Below are 22,150 nucleotides of genomic sequence, written 5' to 3'. Positions count from 1 at the left end.
ATAAATAGTTAATTAGAAAAAAGAGAAATTTCTAGTAATTCATTTTTATGATAAAAGAGAAATTTCCATGACAATAGAAATCCATGTATTCCAATGAGGAAAGAGAAAAATCTAGAATACTAAAATAATGGATATTTTATTTAAAAATTAAAGAAGAATTTTAGTTAAATTTATTTTTATGCATAGATAAATTTAAATGATGAAAGAGAAATTCCCACCATAATTGAAATTCAACCATTTAAATAAGAAAAATGAAATTTCTAGTGTAAAGGAGTTAACGTATATTTTTACTTAATTTTTAAGAGAAAATTTAGTTAAATTTATCTTTTTACATAGACAAATTTAAATGATGAAAGAGGAATTCCCACCATATTTGGAATTCAATCATTTGAATGAGAAAAGTGAAATTTCTAGCTTAATGGGATTAATGGATATTTTTATGCAACTTTTAAGAAGAAATTTAGATAGATTTAATTTATGGTAAAAGAGGAATTCCCATGATAATTGGATTGCACTCATTAAATGAGAAAAAGAGGGATTTTAAGTTTATTCAAAAAAATAGGTATTGGTATTTAGTTAAAAGAAGAATTTTTATGATATTTAAGAAAAGATGGATTTGAATTAAATCTTAGTGTCAAAAAAGATGAATTTCCACCATAATTCTACCTAATGAATTAAGGTCAAGAAATTATGTGGCATAAAGAACATCTTTGGATATTTTAATTAGAAAAATCACTAAATTGATATTTACCCAAAATTAGATGTTTATCTGAAGGGAATCCTTGTTAAAACTAAATCGAATGAATTTGGCTAGACTACGAGAGGGATGGATAGTAACCCTACTTGTCCATCTCTCGATCTGAAACTTAGAGACCAATTCTAGTTCCTAAATACAAAGAATAGACTACCGGAACTAAACTAGTTTTTTCTTTGACCGAACTCACCAAGAATCTAGTTGGACAAACAGACAAAGGTCATGATGTATACTGCTAAAAGGTGTGTTTCATCGAGCTTTTCTAGCTCAAAAAGACTATAGCCTAAGGCATTTCCAGCGAGTTTTTCTTGTACTACAACACGCAAACTAGGGACTAAGAACTCCATGGGCATGACCGCTCCAGTACCATAGGTTAAACCGAAAGGGGCAGCATTGGCCATTGCCTTATATAAAGCTCTATAAGCCCAAAGTGCACCCGACAACTTCTATTCCCAATCGTTGTGGCTGGCCTCCACGATTTTGGTTAGAATGGCACACAAGATTTTGTTTGTGCTTTTAGCTTGGCCATTCGCTTGCGGGGCAGGTAATATGGGGAGGACTTTCTATGGTGGGTGATAAGGAACTCTTGCAAAGAGGAATTGGATTACTTCATTAATGGAGTGTGTCCCATTGTCTTGCTGACAAGCTCGAGGGGGCAGCCGAAGCGTGTGATGACTGATTCATAGAAATTTAGCAGTTGACCTTACATCGACCTTGCGGGTTGCACGAGCTTCTACCCAGCAACAATTATGTAGTGAGCTTGAGTGTATTTGGCTGTCGAAATGATAGGTCCAATGAAATCTACACCACATTTCTCGAATGGTTGTAATAACACAACAGGGTGTAGGGGCATGTGGTCTTTGAAGCGGGGGATTACTGTACGCTAGCACTCATCACACCATTTGACATATTCTACAGCATTAGCCATAAGAGTGGGCCACCATAACCCAACCCAACCATGAGGACCTTACAAGTAGTGATATCTGCTGCAAAGTTCCCCCTAGCATAGGCAGAGTGATCTTAATCAAGAAGGAAGACATACTCGTCCTCCTGGACATAGTGTCATAGGATTTTATCTTTACCTTGCTTATAAAGCTGGCCCGCAAAATGAGTTCGTAGGGGGTTGCTTGTATGATTAAGTGACGAGCATAGTATTTGTTGAGGAGGGGATCAACAGGTAAGCCATTGGCTAAAAAATGAGCCACTTCCTTGCCCCATTAAGGAATTAAGCATAGTTGGAATAGGGTGGCATCTGGTAAATCATCATCTACTCCCACCGGCTGTTCACCATTGGGGATCCTTGATAGGTGGTTAGCAAAGACATGTTGAGAGCCTTTCCTCATCATAACAATGAAGTCAAACTCGAGAAAGATAAGAAACCATCGGGTGATTCTTCCTGTCATACAGGGCTTATTTACCAGGTACAAAAGGGCTTTATGGTCTATGAAGAAAGCAAACTTAGTCAGCCAGAAGGTAATGGCAAAACTTCTTGACTGTGTAAACCATGGCTAATCCCTCTCTCTCAGTCGTAGTGTAGTTCCTCTCAGATTCTTTAAGTTGGTGGCTGGCAAAAAATTATGATTATGGGCTAATGAGGTGAATCAACATAACTAGTAAGTGATTAGTGAGTAATTAATCTAATAAGATTAAGATGACGATTAAGATGAGATTAGTGAGCAATTAATCTAATAGGATAATGTAGGCATGGATACTCAAAAACCAGCAATTTCTCATTAGGCCAATGCCTCAATTTATAGGTTTTATATCCACAAGATGCCACGAATCTAATCCCACTGATTTCTCCTTGATTTGTGCCACCTGCCCTACATTTGGGGACACCTTTTCCTAGAACCTTTCCACACCCCTATATTCACTCATGCTACCCTTGATTCTCTCATCAGTAGATTCCTCTCACCTTTTCACTACTACCCACTCAATTACATACTCCCTTTTAAACTCTCTTGCTAAGGGCTTGTGTGAGATCCCTCTGCCACCTCCGCACACTCGACTCCCAGTGTAGCTGACAACAGCAGAAGCAGCCCCCTCATGCGCGGGGCAGAGTTTCTCACTCGGGGCCTCGCCCATGAATGTTCGGGCACGAGACTAGGCTCGTGATCACTTCAAAAGTTGAAGCCGGGAAAATTTTCCATGCCCGAAAAGCGGGGACGATTCCACCTTTTTGAATTTTCTTAACTAAAATTTTTAACGAGATCAATTCTAAACTATCCTTCACCTAAATAAACCAGATAGAAGGAAACTATCACTGATATAATTTGATCATCTGAGTAATTTCAACGCTTTTTTCCTAATCAAGATCAGGCATAGCCGTTGATCCACTCAATTGAGAAATTTATCAGGGAATTAACTAGCTACTCGAATCCTAGCGTAATCCTAAGATTTCTTAGTTTGATTATTAAAACTCCACTGATTCCAGTCTAACCCCATCCGGCCCATGGGTTAGCCACCACCGTATCACTGGAATTGGTGGAACCAAACAAGTACTCACCCACCCATAATTGAAATGCCTTTCTTAACTTTAGCTTTAGAAAACAGATACGCACACACTCCTCTTTAAAACTTTAATATAAAAATAATCCATTGACCAAACAGATATGATCATAGATTTCATAATTCAGAATTTCCATTCAATCCCTTGTTTCACAAAAATAGTACCACTCTGGACTCTCTGTTGATCAGCTGGTCAGCAAACAACGAGATCCAGTAACAGATTACAATAATCACTTCGTCCACATACATATATATATCTTCCTCGACATACGTATGGGTGTCCTAAGCACTGTGAGCCCGTGTATCTCCTGGTCAGAACCCTCCAGGATCCTCCTTAAGTGTCGTGGTACTTCACTCAGGGACCGCTTCGTCGGCCCTCGCCCATCGTACCGGAAGCACACCATTTTTCACCATACCCAGGCTGGTCAAGACCTAGGAAGGTTTTTGCCGCATGAGCTATCCCTCGAACACTCCCTGCCAGCTATTGCAACCGAACTTCCCTTAGTTAAACACATATGCCAAATGCTCCCTCCAGCATTTTGGCAAGCATTCTGGCATAAGACAGTCCTTTAAGAAAATAGGGTTTCTATGCAAGTTTTCAATTTTGATTTTATTTGAATACCATGAATAAATCTTAAATCCGTATCCCAATACTTCTAGATCCAGGTCTGAATTCCAGACAGAATTCTTCAAATTTTGTTAACTTGATCCTCAGATCAAAATCAAAAGGTTAACTTAGTTTCGGATTTGATGGGTGTTTTGAGTGCATTTTTCCTGAACTGGGCACATCGTCATTGATTGAAACTGACAAAGGAATTAGGTCTTGGTCAATAGTCTGAATCAGAGTTTGGGTCTGGAAAGATTCTTTCTAAACTATCTTTCTCGAAAGGTACTATTTCATTTTCTCTTTTTTCTAAATTTTGTTTGACGAATATTTGTTTAAAGATTTCTAAAAACATGAATTTCTTATGAGGAATAAAATAATCATTTATCTCGATCTTCGACTTCGATACTTTAATTGAATTTTCTCATTACCATCTTAGTGAATATGAAACTGTAGCATTTCTTCTCACAGATTATCTACTTATTCATTTTTTCAATTTTTACGGAAATTAAACAGAGGATTAAGAGAACCCTTATTCAATTATAAAGATTCTATATGCATCTAATTATGCATAAAATCCAATTCTGATGAAAGTCACACTTTTATCATCATAAAAATCATTTATGATGAAAATCACTCTTTTAACATGAAAGAATTTCTTTTATGCATATGTTTATGCATACAAATCATTTATGATGAAATCACACTTTTAATATAAAAAAATATCTTTTATGTATATGTTTATGCATACAAATTATTTATGATGAAATCACACTTTTAATATGAAAAAATATATTTTATGCATATGTTTATGCACAAAAATCATTTATGATGAAAATCACACTTTTAATATAAAAAATATCTTTTATGCATAAAAATCATTTATGATGAAAATCACACTTTTAATATAAAAAATTATCTTTTATGCACCCATTTATGCATAAAAATCATTTATGATAAAAGTAACACTTTTATAATAAAAAAATATTCTTTTATGCATACCTTCATGCATAAAAATCATTTATGATAAAAGTAACACTTTTATAATTAAAATTTTTTTAATGCATAGAAATCAATAATGATAAAAGTAACACTTTTATAATTAAAACATATTCTTTTATGCATAAAAATCATATATGATAAAAGTAACACTTTTATAATAAAAAAATATTCTTTTATGCATACCTTTATGCATAGAAATCAATAATGATAAAAGTAACTTTTTTATAATAATAAAAAATATTCTTTTATGCATATGTTTATGCATAAAAATCATTTATGATAAAAGTAATACTTTTATAATAATAAAAAATTCTTTTATGCATACCTTTATGCATAGAAATCAATATAAAAGTAACACTTTAATAATAACAAAATATACTTCTATGCATTATTTTATGCATAAAAATCCATAATGAAGAAAGTAACACTTTCATAATAAAAAATTATCAATAAGTATCTTTCATAGAATTTAATTCTATTGAAAATCATTCTTTAAAAATTAATCAATATGCATCTTTCTATGCATGAATGAAAAAGGACACTTTTAGAATACTCTAACGATGGGGATTACTCTTTTTGATTAATAAAAGATGAAATTTATTTCACAAATTTTCAAAAAAATTTACCATAACCTCCTTTGTATGGCTGACCATTTTTTAATTTTTAACTCACTAAAATTAATTAGAAGTTCACCAAGAGTATTTAAATCATTCTAATGTAACATTTTCTACTTATTTAAGAGAACATTATGAAAAACTTGATTTTATGCAATAATCAATCATCTAGGATAAACATGTTACCATATTATAGTAGTGATGTGTGTGAACACACTTAGGACCGCCGGGGCACTTTTTCCCTCACTAGGAGGTTTTTTCCCCCGTGCATTGTATATACGCCCATTATCTTCTAGGGCTTGTTATCTTTCATTTTTGGCACTCATAATACACTACTGTGTTGTGCTCAAGCTTCCTCATCTTCTTGAAGTTGTGTGTGCATTCCTGCAACCCTAATTCCAACAATTGGTATCAGAGCAGGCTTCCTCCTCCCGGGCAGCATCACCGGCACCTGCCGCTTCATCTCCTCCGATTGCGACGAGGTTTCACGAGCGTCTGCAGGTTAGTATATGCCGTGGGCGAGCCCGTAGGGCTCGTTCGTTTCAGAATTTTGATCTGAAGTCATTTCGCCCTCCGTTTTTGCATTCCAAGTACTGCGCAGGCAAAATCGTCCTACTGTGCAGATTTTCTGTCAAGATTAAAATCTGCAGGACAGGTGCCCATTCGTCTGTTTTGGGCTGTGCTACATAGCACAGGTCGATTTTATACAGGTTTACCTCTTACAGACAGCATTTACATCTAGTAGTACAGTCATTGGCCATGGCTGACAACAATGATGTATTCCGCATGTTGGCTGCTGAGGATAAGTTGGATGGCACCAACTATCCATTGTGGGCATATATGATGCGACATGTATTGGTAGCAAAGGGGTTATGGAACATTGTGCAGGGTATTGATGCACGTCCTATTGTGGCTGGGAATGCTGCAAACACATCAGAAACAGGTACTGTTGATGATGGTGCAGGCACAAGTGCTGTAGCAGCTGTTCGAGAACCACCACTTTCAGCAGAGCAGATTCGTTGGGATGGTAGAGATGCGCAGGCTCATGCCTTGATTGCGCTGTCTGTCAAACGTACCATTATCCCACATATTCGCTCCTGCAGGACTTCTAAGGATGCTTGGGATGTACTTGCCACATTGTATCAGGCAAGAAATGAGGCTCGTGTTGCTTACCTCCGAAAACAGTTGGAGAGTGAGCATATGAACGAAGGTGATTCTATGGATAGCTTTTTGACAAAGATCAAGGATTTCAAAGAGCAGCTCATTTCTGCAGATGAAATCCTGTCAGACAGTTCACTTGTGCAGACTGTTTTGAATGGTCTACCAGATTCTTATCAGGGTTTTGCTTCCACTCTTCGCTTGATGATGAAAGGCAATCCCAATGCCTTATCATTTGAGGAGTTAGTTTCTGTTTTGCTGCAAGAAGACCAGTCAAGGCAAAACAGGAATATTATGCGTGTCGCAGATCAAGCTTTCGTTGCTAGTCAGAGAAGCGGGAAAGGTAAAGCTGGCTTTTCTTCTAGTAAGCAGAAATCTGCAAATGCTGCGCAACCAAAGAAGGAAGACAAAGATGAGAAGAAGGGTGACAAACAGAAGACATTTTGCAAGTACTGTAAGGGAAATGATCATGTCATCAAAGCGTGTCCTAAGCTGGCTGCGAAAGAGGCTAAGAAGAAAGAGGCTGGTATGGCTGTTGCAGATGCCTCTCCTTCTAACAATGAATCTGCTAATGTTGTTCAAGATACAGAATGGGCATTCAATGCGCAGTGCAGTTATGACCCATCTTTGCATGACACATGTATGTCTGCAGTAGATTCAGATGTATGGTACTTTGACAGTGGTGCCACTAAGCATATCACCTCGCAGCGCAGTTTATTCACTTTCCTTGAGTCTGCTCCCACAGGGAATACTGTCACTTGTGCCAATAACTCCTCTTATCCCGTTAAAGGAGTTGGACAGATTGTGCTGAATGTTGCAAATTGCAACACCTTTACACTTTTTGATACATTGTATGTGCCAGGGATCAAAAAGAATCTGCTGTCAGTCTCCGCATTTGCCAAAACAGGTTTGGTTGTAAAATTTGTGGATGACAGATGTACTGTTCATGATCTCTCTTGTGGTGACATCATTGTAGCATCTGGTTCACTATGTCGAGGGCTGTATAAGCTCAATATGGATGGCAAATGTGTAGAGGATTCAGCATGTGCTATTATGGATACGCAGGCTATTTCAAATGCAAAACTGTGGCATGCACGTTTTGGTCATCTGAATTTTGCAAGTTTGCTGCGCCTGCAGAAATCTGAAATGGTGTCTTCTTTGCCTAAGCTTGAGGCACCTGTCAAGCATGTTTGTGAGGGCTGCATATTGGGTAAAATGCAGCGTGCTTCCTTTCCCAAAGATGGATCAGTGAGAGCTGAACGCAGATTGCAGCTTGTTCACAGTGATGTTTGTGGTCCCATGCAAACTCCATCATTTGGAAACTACCTTTACTTCGTGACTTTCATTGATGATTTTACCAGGCATGCATGGGTATATCCTTTGAAGGCAAAGTCCGAAGTGTTTTTGTGCTTCAAACAGTTTTTGGTTATGGCTGAAAATGTGTCAGAAAGTAAGATGGGCACCCTCCGTTCAGATCGAGGGGGGGAGTATATGTCTTCAGAATTTAATGCATTTCTGGCTGAGCGTGGGATAAAACACCAATGTACAGTGCCGTATACACCACAGCAAAATGGTGTGGCTGAGAGAAAAAACAGGTCTCTCATGGAAATGGCAAGATGTATGGTTAAGAGTCAAAGTCTACCACATGGTTTTTGGCTTGAGGCTGTCATGTGTGCCACTTATGTACTAAACAGGTGTCCCACCAAAGCATTACAGGTTGTCACTCCATATGAGGCTTGGCATAGCCGCAAGCCATCTGTTGGCCATTTACGTGTTTTTGGTTGCCTGGCATATGCATTAGTGCCTGTGCAACATCGCAGAAAATTGGATGACAAAGCTGTCAAATGTATTTTTGTTGGATATAGTGCTGAGAGCAAAGGCTATCGTTTGTATCATCCACAGACAAAGCGCATTTTGGTTAGCCGTGATGTTGTATTTGTGGAAGATGCAGTTCAGCCCTTGGTTTCATGTACTAAGGAGACAGATATCAGCTCACGTGATGTCTATGATACATTGTTGCCTCTTTTCAGTGGTGCACAGTCAAGTGCAATACCTCATGAGGCAGTTTTTCAGCCTATGCAGGTTTTAAATGATGGCACAGATCAGCCTATATCTGATGCAGATGTGCATGATGCACTTGAGGATGAGAGACAAGAGATTGAGGGCTCTAGGAACATGCCTAGATGGCTGGTGGGGTGCAGACTTTGCGTGACAGCAAGTTGGATGCCCCTTTGTCTAGTCGCACTCGTTCTGGCTCTCATGGTGCCTCTTATGTGTCAGATTGTTATGCATTGGCTGTTTCTAGTATGTGCGATGAAAGTGAGCCTGTTTCATTTGATGAGGCACAAAGTTCAGAAAATTGGATGGCTGCTATGCAAGCAGAATACGATGCTATTATGAAGAATAGTACATGGTCTTTATGTGACTTGCCCCCTGGCAAGAAGGCCATTGGCACTAAGTGGGTATACAAATTGAAGCGTAAGCCTGATGGCACAGTGGATCGCCATAAGGCTAGGCTTGTTGCAAAAGGTTATGCTCAAGAGAAGGGCATTGATTTTGATGAGACTTTTGCTCCCACATGTCGTATGACCACTGTTCGTAGCATCTGTGCATTAGCAGCTCATAATGGTTGGAATGTACATCAGCTGGACATAAAGACTGCGTTCTTAAATGGAGATTTGCATGAGGAGGTGTATGTATCGCAGCCTCGTGGTTTTGTTCAAAGAGGGCAGGAAAACAAAGTGTGCAGGTTAAAAAAGGCTTTATATGGTTTAAAGCAAGCTCCACGAGCTTGGTATGAAAAAATACATGCATATTTGACTGCACATGGGTTTCAGAATAGTCCAACAGAAAGCACTTTGTATGTTAAACGTGTGGATGGTGTACATCTGATCATTGCTCTCTATGTCGATGACATGCTGCTCACAGGACCAAATGAGAGTCATATTGCTGATTTTAAGGCTGATTTGAATGCCTCTTTTGAGATGTCAGATTTGGGGCATTTGCATCATTATTTGGGGATACAATTTAAGCAGTGTGATGGAGGTATTGCTTTGTGTCAGACAAAGTATATTGAAACATTGTTGCGGAGATTTGGCCTTGAAGACTGCAAGCCTATTGCTACTCCAATGGAGACAGGTTTGAAGTTGAGTCTTCATGATGCTGGAGATCACTTTGATGTCACACTCTATCAGACAGCTGTTGGTTGCCTCATTTATGTATGCATTACGAGGCCAGACATTCAGTTTGCAGTCTCACAGGTGAGCAGATTTATGCATAGCCCAGGCATTAAGCATTGGCAGGCAGTGAAGCGTATCTTTCGCTATTTGAGTGGTACTCGGCATCTTGGGTTGTTTTATCCCAAGGGGGGATCATTGCCGCCAGATTTACATGTTTTTTCAGATTCTGACTGGGCTGGTTGTTATGACACACGCGTGTCCACGAGTGGTTTTTGCTTCATGCTTGGAAGCTCATGCATATCATGGTTGAGCAAGAAGCAGCCTACTGTGGCCACTTCTAGTTGTGAAGCTGAGTACAGGGCAGCTTTCACAGCTACGGTTGAGTGTGTGTGGCTCAGACGCCTTATGGCTGATTTGGGTGTTGGGCAGCGATCTGCCACCACCATCTTCACTGACAGTCAGAGCGCATTGGCAGTTGCGCGGAACCCAGTGTTCCATGCTCGTACGAAGCACATTGAGGTGCACTACCATTATGTCAGGGAGAGACTCTCTGCAGGAGAGATCAGTTTGGCTTATGTGCCAACACAAGATAACCTTGCAGACCTTTTCACAAAGGCTCTGCCTCGTGAGAAGTTCGAAGCTTTTCGCAAAGCTTTGGGCTTACTCCCTTTTGTGGATTCGTCCACATAGCTAGACACTTCCCTATACATGAGTGCTAGCTCTTGTTCACCGCATCACTCCAGGGGGGATTTGTTACCATATTATAGTAGTGATGTGTGTGAACACACTTAGGACCGCCGGGGCACTTTTTCCCTCACTAGGAGGTTTTTTCCCCTGTGCATTGTATATACGCCCATTATCTTCTAGGGCTTGTTATCTTTCATTTTTGGCACTCATAATACACTACTGTGTTGTGCTCAAGCTTCCTCATCTTCTTGAAGTTGTGTGTGCATTCCTGCAACCCTAATTCCAACAAAACAATGGTTGGATTTACTAAAGAAGAGAGGGGAATGCCTTTTATTAATGAGGCATAATATCCATTCAATTTAGAGAAGACAAAAAACATAAAAAAACCATAAAAGAAATAGAAAAGAGAAGAATCTCCAACTTACATAGATAATTTGAGAGCTTTCCTTTGGCTTGATGGTTTGATTCTTGTTTGAAACAAGAGTGGCCACCAATTTTTTAGAATAGGGAAGGTAAAAAACTAATGAATTATGTAAGGTTCCTCTCTTCTAAAATGGGAGAAATACTTAAGATAGTCCACTAAGTCTTAGCTTGGGAAAAATTTCCCTGTTCATCGACACCTTGACCCTGTAGAGATTCAAGGATACGATTCACAGGTATGACCTAGTTCTATCTCGCAGGGGGAGCGTGATTTCCTAAACATCAAATCACCCATAGGGCAATTGATCATAAATTGGGCAACTACTACACCTTGACCCTGTAGAGATTCAAGGATACGATTCACAGGTATGACCTAGTTCTATCTCGCAGGGGGAGCGTGATTTCTCAAACATCAAATCACCCATAGGGCAATTGATCATAAATTGAGCAACTACTACACTTGATTTCTAGAGACAACGCTTTTTTCCTCATCTTATGCAAGGCACAGCCGCTGGCCTAGTCTTCTAGAATAGAGTTGCCCAATAACCTAATTATCTAGCGTAGGGTTTTCATTTAATCTGTTGGAAAGCTACCCGACTAATCGGGTCCACCCGTCCGTAGGATGGTGCCGTCGGGGCATTCCATCCTCCCACTTTCCACCCTACTCACGCATCAATTTGTTTTCTAATTAATCCTACCACACTGTTTGACATAAATAAACATATTCCTTAATTAAGGCCCTTTTCACAAGGTTTGGTAAAACAGCCTTTTTACACAATGCAATCATGCCAAAGACAAGATATATTTATATAAAAAGTTTATACATGAGTCAATTCCATATAAGCCAAACTGGCTCTCTTATTCTTTTCCTTTATTCTGCCGATGATCTAGAATTCGGCCTTCCAGCCTCTACATGCTAGGCAAAACCCTACGGGACCATACACCTCATCGTTGGCCACTGGCGAGGACTCAAGCCGGCCTGTCGCCCTCTCAGGCTCCATCGCTCGATCCTCCCGCCCCTCAGAGGGATGTCTACACACTAGGGTGGGCTTATTTACTGCACTAGCCTGGGCCCTCAGAACTAGGCAGCCTCATAATCTCTCGCCTCAATTGGCGATCCTTATTCTCCCAAAGGTATGAGGGATACCTTGGGTCATTCCTGGGCTTTGCTAACGACGCTGCCTGGCTACACAAGCACGGAACGGAGTTAGCGTTGAAGCCAAAAAAATCTTGAATTCTAAAGATAACAACTTCAAAGCAATTTATTTAAATAGAGCATTCACAATTCGTGAAGATAACTTTCAATGCAATTTATCGAATACAGCATCGCATAATTTGCAACTTCATACAATTTTTTTATGTCGTCATTTTAAAAGGAAATGATACCATTCATTAACACTAATTTAAGAAAAATCTCGAGTCTTAAAAAAAATTAACCAAGCTAACCTGGCCACCGTTTCCTTGAGGAGCTTGAAAAGGGAGGGCTGGAGCCGCGTTGGGGGCATCTTCCCCCATCTCGTTGTTATTTACGTGCTTCTCTTGAGGCAATATTTTGTCATCTCCAAGAAGAGGCCATCTTCGGTGTCGCCTTGTAGAGCTCACTGCTGCAATCGAAACGCTTCAGTCGGATCTGAATTCTGAGCTCGTTTGCTTACCGTATGAGCAAAAGAGTGTGACGCATGAACACTTGCTTAAGGCAAAAAAACCCTTATTAAAGTCTACGCAAAAAGGGGGGGGGGGATTGTGAGATGTCCTCAAGGGTAAAAACGTGGAGAGGGTTGAGAGGGGCTATTGTAAACTGTGAGGGGTTGCTGTAAGTCTCTTCACACGCGGGGGAGGGGGGGGGGGAGAAGAGTTAAGGACACTGGCTCCTAACAAGAGGGGATGGAGGAAAATTGGCTTATCTGAAAAGAGCCAAATGAGGGGGTGTGAGAGGGGTGGCTGCAAGGGCGGCTGTACTGCAGCAAGTACACTGCACAGGGACGGACGGCGGTACAACATGGCATACGCTACACAAAAATGCGTGCTGCCTGTGGTGCATCCCGGGGGTTTATATAGCTGAGGGGTATGGGTACGGGCGTTGCACAAAGCAAGGACGAAAGAATGGTGTACCTTCAAAGGCTATGGATCAGTGGCCTGCATGGGTCTAGGGAAAAGGTACGGTGTCGGTTGTCCGAGAAAGGAGTGGATGCATGTACCTTATCTGGTCTGGGGCAGCATGGGTGTCCACGTAAGGGTACGTGTGGACCATACAGTGGGCGGCCGTCCTTTGGTTCTTGGGCGGCCATCATACGGGCACCTTAGTTAGTGTGTACGGTCCAAATTTTGGGGCGAGGTACCCAAATTTGGGACGCCTGTTTCGATTTGCGTGCCGGACCGCCCTGAGGGGAAATTTTTTTTTTTGTCGAGGAGGTTCTCCTGGTCGTAGAGGGCTTAGACCGTTCATCAATCGGACGCCCGGTCGTGCATTTATTAAGGTTTAAAGGTCGCCGTTTTTTAACTAAAATGATTGAAATTTACGTGTAGGCTTGATCCGGTGTCCGTTTTGGATGCTGTAAAATCCTATATTAGGGTAAAATCGCATGCAGATTCAAAATTTGGGCTTAAAATTTAAAGATTCTAAGTAGAAATGACTCAAATAATAAAATCATTGATTTTTATACTATAAAAACTCATAATTACATGGACATTTCTTTATTAGTGAAGATGGGTATGTTACATCCTTCCCCCCTTAAAGAAATCGAGATGTCCTCATCTCATCATGAATTGGGGATAATCCTTTAAGAGTGTAGCTTCATCTTCCCAAGTTGCATCCTCTTCAGGGTAATCTTTCCACTGTACTAGATGTTCTATAAGAGTTCTATTTCAAAGTTGCCTCTCCCTAGAATCTATGATGCTACTAGGCTGTAATTCAAGGACTCCTTGAGTAGGGATTACAACTTGTTCATCATCAAGAATATGATCGAGACTGGGGACATATGGTTTTAACAAACTTACATGAAATATATTATGGACTTTGATATGGGCTGGGAGTTGGAGTTTATAGGCACTTTTACCTAGACACTTGATAACTGTATAGGGACCACAATACCTAGGGCTGAGCTTATTATATTTCCCAAGTGATAGAGAACTTCGTTTTGGGTTGCACTCGTAGAAGAACTCTGTCTCCTTCCTTGAAGATCCTTTCAGACCTCTTGTTGTCAGCATAATGCTTTTGTCGATCTTAGGCAGCTTTAATATCCTTTTGGATTGCCTTGGTTTGTTCCTCCATCTCTTCGAGCATTTTCCTGGATGCCTCGACTCTTATGGTTGGATCAGAGAAATTTAGAGGAGACAAGCATTGTTGCCCATAGAGTGCTTTGAACGGTGACATTCCTATGCTTTGATGATAAGATGTATTGTAGGCAAATTCTACCAGAGGAAGGTATTGAATCCACCTTCTGGGTTCCCGTCCACATTATGCTCTGAGAATGTCTTCAATTACTTGATTGACTCTCTCAGTTTGGCCATCGGTCTCTGGATGATAAGCTGTGCTAAAGCAAAGTTGAGTTCCCAGAGCTTGAAATAAAGACTGCCAGAATTTTGAAGTGAAGTCAGAATCCCGATCACTTACTATCCTTTTTGGGAGACCATGAAGTTTGAGGACTTCCTTGATGAATATTCGAGCAACATCAGAATCTTTGAAGGTCTTCTTTGCTGGTATAAGGTGAGCTACTTTGGTAAGTAAGTCCACTACTACTAGAATGGAGTCATATAAGTCCACTACTACTAGAATGGAGTCATATCCTCCTTGAACAGTTGGGGAGACTTGTGACAAAATCCATACTAATGCACTCCCACTTCATTTGGGGAATATCTAAGGGTTGAAGTTTTCCAGGCATCTTGACCCTTTCAGCTTTGATCCTTTGGCATGAGAGACATTGCTTCAAGTACCGAAGCACATCATTTTTCAATCCTGCCCAATGAAAGCTCCTCCTTACAGCATTTAATGTTTTTGCATAGCCTGGGTGTCCTGTAGAGCATGGCTATCATGAGCTTCATGGAGGATTAGTTTCTTTAAAGCAGGATCCTTAGGGATACATAGCCTGTGATTGAAGTAGAGGCTTCCTTCATGAGTGGAGTATCCCTTGATTAGATTCTTCTCTTTCTCTGAATGTCGCCCTTCTTCTACTAACTTTATCATCCTCTGATAATCTGGATCATGAGATGAGACTTCTTCCACCTTGATCAGTATGGGATTATTTGGCATTGAAATTGCACTCAAGAAAGATTTGCGGCTAAGTGCATCTGCTACCACATTATCTTTCCCAGGGTGGAATTTGATGTCGAAATCATATTCTTGTAGAATTTCAATCCATCTCCTTTGCCGCATGTTGGCTGGGTGAAGATCCACTTTAGACTTTTGTGGTCAGTTACAAGCTGGAATTTGCCCCCTAAGAGATAATGTATCCATAATTTGAGGCAATGAACAACTGCTAAGAGCTCCAGATCATGGGTGGCATAATTTTCTTCATATTGCTTCAGCTTGCGGGAAGTATAAGCGACTGGTCTTCCTTCTTGGCCTAAGACACCACCAAGTGCTAGACTACTAGCATCAGTAACCACTTCAAATTCCTTGGCAAAATCAGGAAGTTTTGACAGGACTGGGACATAAGTGATTGTTGGAATTAGGGTTGCAGGAAAGCACACAAAGCTTGGAGAAGAAGAAGCAAGAATGCACATAACACAAAATGTATTAGATTGTGTCAATGTACAAAAGATAAGTTACCCTAAAAGGATGGGCGTATATACAAGTCGGGGAAAAAAACCTCCTAAAGAGGGAAAAAGTGCCCCGACGGTCCTAAGTGTGTTCACACACATCACTGTCTATATATATATATGGCAACAAATCTCCCGTGGGAGTGATGGTGTGAACGAGAGCTGGCATTCATGTATAGGGGAGTGCCATGCCCGAAGTAGATCAGTCCACAAAGGGGAGCAAGCCCAAAGCCTTGCAGAAAGATTCGAACTTCTCACGAGGAAGCGCCTTTGTGAAAAGATCGACGAGGTTGTCCTGTGTTGGCACATAGGCCAAGCTGATCTCTCCTGCTGAGAGTCTCTCCCTGACATAGTGATAATGCACCTCAATGTGCTTTGTGCAAGCATGAAAAACTGGGTTTCTCGCAACTGCCAATGCGCTCTGATTGTCAGTGAAGATAGAGGTGGCAGACTCCTGTCCAACACCCAAGTAAGCCATAAGCTGTCTGAGCCACACACACTCAACCGTAGCTGTGAAAGCTGCCCTCCTGTACTCAGCTTCACAACTAGAAGTGGCCACAGTAGGTTGCTTCTTGCTCAACCAAGATATGCATGAGCTACCGAGCATGAAACAAAAACCACTTGTGGACACTCTTGTGTCATAGCAAAAAACCAGCCCAATCTGAGTCCGAAAAAGCATGTAAATCTGGCGGCAACGATCCCCCCTTGGGATAAAACAACCCAAGATGTATGGTACCACTCAAGTAGCGAAAGATGCGTTTAACTGCCTTCCAATGCTAAGACCCTGGGCTATGCATAAACCTGCTCACTTGTGAGACTACAAATTGAATGTCCGGCCTCGTAATGCATACATAAATGAGGCAACCAACGGCTGTCTGATAGAGTGTGACATCAAAGTGATCGCCAGCATCATGAAGACTCAACTTCAAACCTGTCTCCATTGGAGTAGTAATAGGCTTGCAGTCTTCAATGCGTCAATATACTTTGTCTGACACAAAGCAATACCTCCATCACACTGCTTAAATTGTATCCCTAAATAATGATGCAAATGCCCCAAATCTGACATCTCAAAAGAGGCATTCAAATCAGCCTTAAAATCAGCAATGTGACTCTCATTTGGTCCTGTGAGCAGGATGTCATCGACATAGAGGGCAATGATTAGATGTACACCATCCACACATTTAACATACAAAGTGCTTTCTATTGGACTATTCTGAAACCCATGTGCAGTCAAATATGCATGTATCTTTTCATACCAAGCTCGTGGAGCTTGCTCCTCATGCAAATCTCCATTCAAGAACGCAGTCTTTATATCCAGCTGATGTACATTCCAACCATTATGAGCTGCCAATGCACAAATGCTACTAATGGTAGTCATACAACAAGTGGGAGCAAAGTCTCATCAAAATCAATGCCCTTTCTTGAGCATAATCCTTTGCAACAAGTCTAGCCTTATAGCAATCAACACTGCCGTCTGGCTTTCGTTTCAACTTAAAAACCCACTTACATCCAATGGCCTTTTTACCAATAGGCAAATCACACAAAGACCATGTACCATTCTTCATTATAGCATCATATTCACTTTGCATTGCAGCCAATTAATTTTCTGATTTTTGTGCCTCATCAAATGAAAGAGGTTCTTCCTCTTCACACATACTAGACACAGCCAAAGCATAACAATCTGATGCATAAGAGGCATGCTGAAAACCTGAACGAATACGACTAGATATAGGTGCATCAATTTTACTATCACGCAAGGTTTGCACCAGTCATTTAGGCATACCTCTAGCCTGCTCATTTTCAGCCCTATCCTCAGAAATTACATCCTGTAAATCTGCATCAGAAATAGGCTGATCTATGATGTCGTTTGAAATCTGCATAGGCTGAATATTTGCCTCATTAGGACTTACATTTGAATTCCCACCTGTAAACAAAGGCAACAATGTATGAAATACATCCCGTGAGCTCACACTTGTCTCTTTGGTACATGATAACAAAGGCTACACAACATCTTCTACAAAAACAACATCTCGACGACTAATCAAGATACGCTTTGACTGCGGATGATACAATCTGTAACCCTTGCTCTCAGCACTGTACCCAACAAGAATGCATTTGACAGCCTTATCATCCAATTTTTTGCGTTGTTGCACATGCACTAAAGCATAGGCCAAGCAACCAAAGACACGCAAGTGACCAATAGAAGGCTTCCTGCCATGCCAAGCTTCGTATGGAGTAATAGACTGCAAGGCCTTAGTGGGACACCTGTTGAGTACATATGCAGCACACATGACAGCCTCAAGCCAAAACGCATGTGGCAAAGCTTGGCTCTTGACCATACATCGTGCCATCTCCATAAGTGACCTGTTTTTCCTCTTAGCAACACCATTTTGCTGAGGGGTATACGGCACTGTACATTGGTGTTTTATCCCATGACTAGCCAGAAATGCATCAAACTCTTTAGACATGTACTCCCCCCCTCGATCAGAACAAAGAGTGTCCACAGTATAATTGGATACATTTTCAACCATAAGAAAAAACTGTTTGAAGCACAAAAACACTTCGGACTTTGCCTTCAGTGGATATACCCATGCATGCCTTGAGTAATCATCAATGAAAGTCACGAAGTACAAGTGTTTACCAAATGACGGAGTTTGCATAGGCCCACATATATCACTATGTACAAGTTGCAATTTGCGAGTGGCCCGCACAGAACCATCCTTTGGAAATGCAGAACGCTGCATTTTGCCCAAAATACAGCCTTCACAAACATGTTTCAATGGTGCCTTAAGAGGGGGCAATGAAGCAACCATATCAAATTTCTGCAAACACAGCAAACTAGCAAAGTTCAGATGACCAAAACGAGCATGCCATAGTTTTGCATCTGAAACTGCCTTTTCATCAGAAACTGCATTTGCCGAATCTTCCACACACTTGTCATAAGAATTGAGCCTATACAGCCCACGAAACAAGGTGCCAGACGCAATAATCGTATCACTAGAAGTCAAATCATGAACAGTATATCTGTCATCCACAAATTTGACTACAAGTCCAAGTCTAGCAACAAGCGCAGAGATAGACAATAGATTCTTCTTTATCCCTGGCACATACAAAGCATCTGAAAGTGTGAAAGCGCTGCCATTTGCAGCAGTAAGCATAATTTTACCAATTCCCTTCATTGGGTAAGAAGCATTATTGGCACATGTGACAGTATTCCCATTAGAGACATCCTCAAGACAAGTGAACATATCACGATGCGAGGTAATGTGCTTTGTAGAACCACTGTCAAAATACCATACATTAGAGTCAACAGAAACTACCAAATATGCATCATGTACAGATGGGTCATATTGGCAATACACGCTAAATGCCCATTCTGTATCCTGCACAACATTTGCAGAATCTGCATTTGTAGAAGCATCCGCTATTGTGGCTGCATTTGACTCTTTCTTCTTTGCCTCTTTAGCCTTTAGCTTAGGGCAATTCTTAATGACATGATCATTTGCCTTACAATAGTTGTACCTGGTCTTTTTCTTGCCTTTATCAAGAGCCTTCTCAGACTTATTGTTGCTATCTGTGGAAGGAGAAGAAGTTGCAGGCCTACTAATAGGAGAAGAAACAGTGGAAGGGGCTACATTACCACTTCTTCTCTGCTGCTGCTGGTGGGCAGTAATAAATGCTTGATCAATTGCATGCTACCTGGCCCTATTTTGCCTGGATTGCGCTTCTTTTGCAAGAGCTTGTTGACTAAAGTATCATACTTGACAGCATCAGGTCTGTCCTCAGTAAGAAGTCTCCACGTGGAAGCAAAAGTCTGATATGTCTCAGGTAAAGCATCAAGAATAGTCTACACAAGAGAATGATCAGGAATAATCTCACCTATAGAAATCAACTATTCTTTGAGATCTTTAATCTCAGCAAGAAAAACATTCATGTCATCATCTTCCTGCATAATCTTCAATTCTCGCTCTTTACGTAGGTAAGAGATTTTTGCCTCGTTACGACCTGCATACAAACCAGCTAGAATATCCCAAGCCTGTTTTACTGTTTTAGCTGAACGAATATGTGGGGTGATGTTACGTTTGACATAAAGTGCAATCAAGGCATGAGCCTGCGCATCTTTACCATCCCAACGAGCTTGTTCTGCAGTGGGTAAAACAGCAGCAATAGTAGAGCTGCTAGAACCTGCAACATCCTCAATAGATCCTACATCCAAAGAACTTGGACATACATCCATACCCTGCACAATGTTCCACACTCCTTTTGCAACCAAAACATGCTGCATCATGTATGCCCAAAGTGGGTAGTTGCTGTCTCCATCCAGTTTGTCTTCAGCAGCAGACAACATGCGAAATACATCATTGTTGTTATCAGCCATGGCCACTGACTGAAACTGATGCAAAAGCTACCTGTAATGAAGTAAAGACTGAATAGAGAACAACTCGTGCTATGTAGCACGATCCACAATAGAATATGTATGCCTGTTTTGCAGAAAACTGCACTGTCGAAATTTCTGCACAAAATGACGAAAACACCTGTGCAGAACTTGAAATGCAAAAACGGAGCCCGAAATGACCTCAGAGTATAGGGACCTGCAAGTGCTCGTGAAATCTCACCTCAATCGGAGAACGTGAGTCAAAGGGTGCTGGCGGTGTAGCCCTGGGAGCCGATGCCTGCTCTGATACCAATTGTTGGAATTAGGGTTGCAGGAAAGCACACAAAGCTTGGAGAAGAGAAAGCAAGAATGCACACAACACACAATGTATTAGATTGTGTCAATGTACAAAAGATAAGTTAGCCCTAGAAGGATGGGCGTATATACAAGCCGGGGGAAAAAACCTCCTAAAGAGGGAAAAAGTGCCTCGACGGTCCTAAGCGTGTTCACACACATCACTGCCTATATATATATATATGGCAACATGGGGCAGAAGTGATAATGACCTTGAGCTGATCAAAACTGTTTTGATGGATTGGCAGCCACGCTATTTTGCAATCCTTCTTAAGAAGATCTGTCAAAACTATTTTGATGGATTGGCAGCCACACTATTTTGCAATCCTTCTTAACAAGATCCGTCAAAGGTGCAGCTACCAAGGCATAATCTTTGATAAAAATCCTATACCATCCCGTGATTCCCAAAAACCCACGAACTTCACGAACTGATTTAGGGGGTGGCCATTCTAGAATATCCTTGACCTTGGCGGGGTCTACTGAGATGCCATCTTTGGAGACGATGAATCCAAGATACTCAATTTGATGAGAAAAGAAGGTACATTTGCTTTTCTTGGCATAGAGTTTGTGTCTGCGTAGCAATTGCAGAACTCTACGCACATGCTCCTCATGCTCTTCCATTGATTTAGAGTAGATTAAGATGTCATCAAAGAAAACAAGCACAAATTCATCCAAGTAAGGATGGAATATATCTTGCATTAGGCGGTTGAAGATTGCAGGAGCATTGGTTAAACCGAATGACATTACCGTAAACTCATAGTGGCCATAACGGGTATTGAAGGCTGTTTTGGATATATCTACTTCCTTGACTTTGATCTGATAGTAACCAGACCTTAAATCTATTTTTGAGAAGACTTTGGCCCCATGAAGCCTGTCAAGAAGTTCGTTGATGCGAGGGATAGGATACTTATTCTTGACAGTGACTTGATTTAGCCCTCGATAATCTATGCAGAGGCGGAGAGTCCCGTCCTTCTTTTTTTGGAAACGAACAGGTGCTCCCCAAGGAGAGCTACTGGGGCGTACAAATCCTTGTTCAATGAGTTGGAAAAGTTGCTTCTTAAATTCAATAGCTTCAGGAAGGGACATTTTATAGGGAGTTTTTGAGACGGGTTGAGCTCCAGGGATCACCTCGATTTCATGGTCGACTTCTCGAGGAGGCGGTAACCCTGTAAGCTCGACAGGGAAGATGTCAGAGAATTCTTGGAGCCAAGAGGGTTCTGTCTCCATACTAGGTTCAATGACTTTGTTGAGTTTGACTAAGAAAACTTGTTGACCCTTACGTGTTCCCTTGAGAAGATGTTTTGCCTTGACTACCCTAGATTTAGGTTTCCCTATGATCCCTTGAACAAATATTACTTGGCCATGCTCATTTTCAAAAGTGATACTCCCCTGGTTACAATGAATGCTAGCTTTGTTTGCAATTAACCAATCCATCCCAAGGATTCCATCATAAATTCCTAGTGGCAAGACTCTAAAGTGGCCATGAGTTTGCTCATTACCCAGCTCAAAATCAAGGTTCCCTATAGAGTGGCGAGATACTACTTCTTTCCCACTGGCTAACTCTACAATCATTCTTCTAGCTGTTTTTTGACTCAAGTTTAATTTTTGCAAGCACCTAGGAGAAAGGAATGAATGGGTACTGCCACAATCAATCAAAAGCTGAAATGGCTTACCGTGATGAGTGGCGGGGGTTTGGATTACACCAAATTGTTTATTCGGACCTTGGTGTTCTACTAC

Source organism: Cibotium barometz, chromosome 66, assembly GCF_041138505.1.
Source record: "Cibotium barometz isolate CiBa-2024 chromosome 66, ASM4113850v1, whole genome shotgun sequence".
NCBI lineage: Eukaryota > Viridiplantae > Streptophyta > Polypodiopsida > Cyatheales > Cibotiaceae > Cibotium > Cibotium barometz.
The sequence above is the reverse complement of the archived record's forward strand: the minus strand, read 5'-3'. Positions refer to the sequence as shown.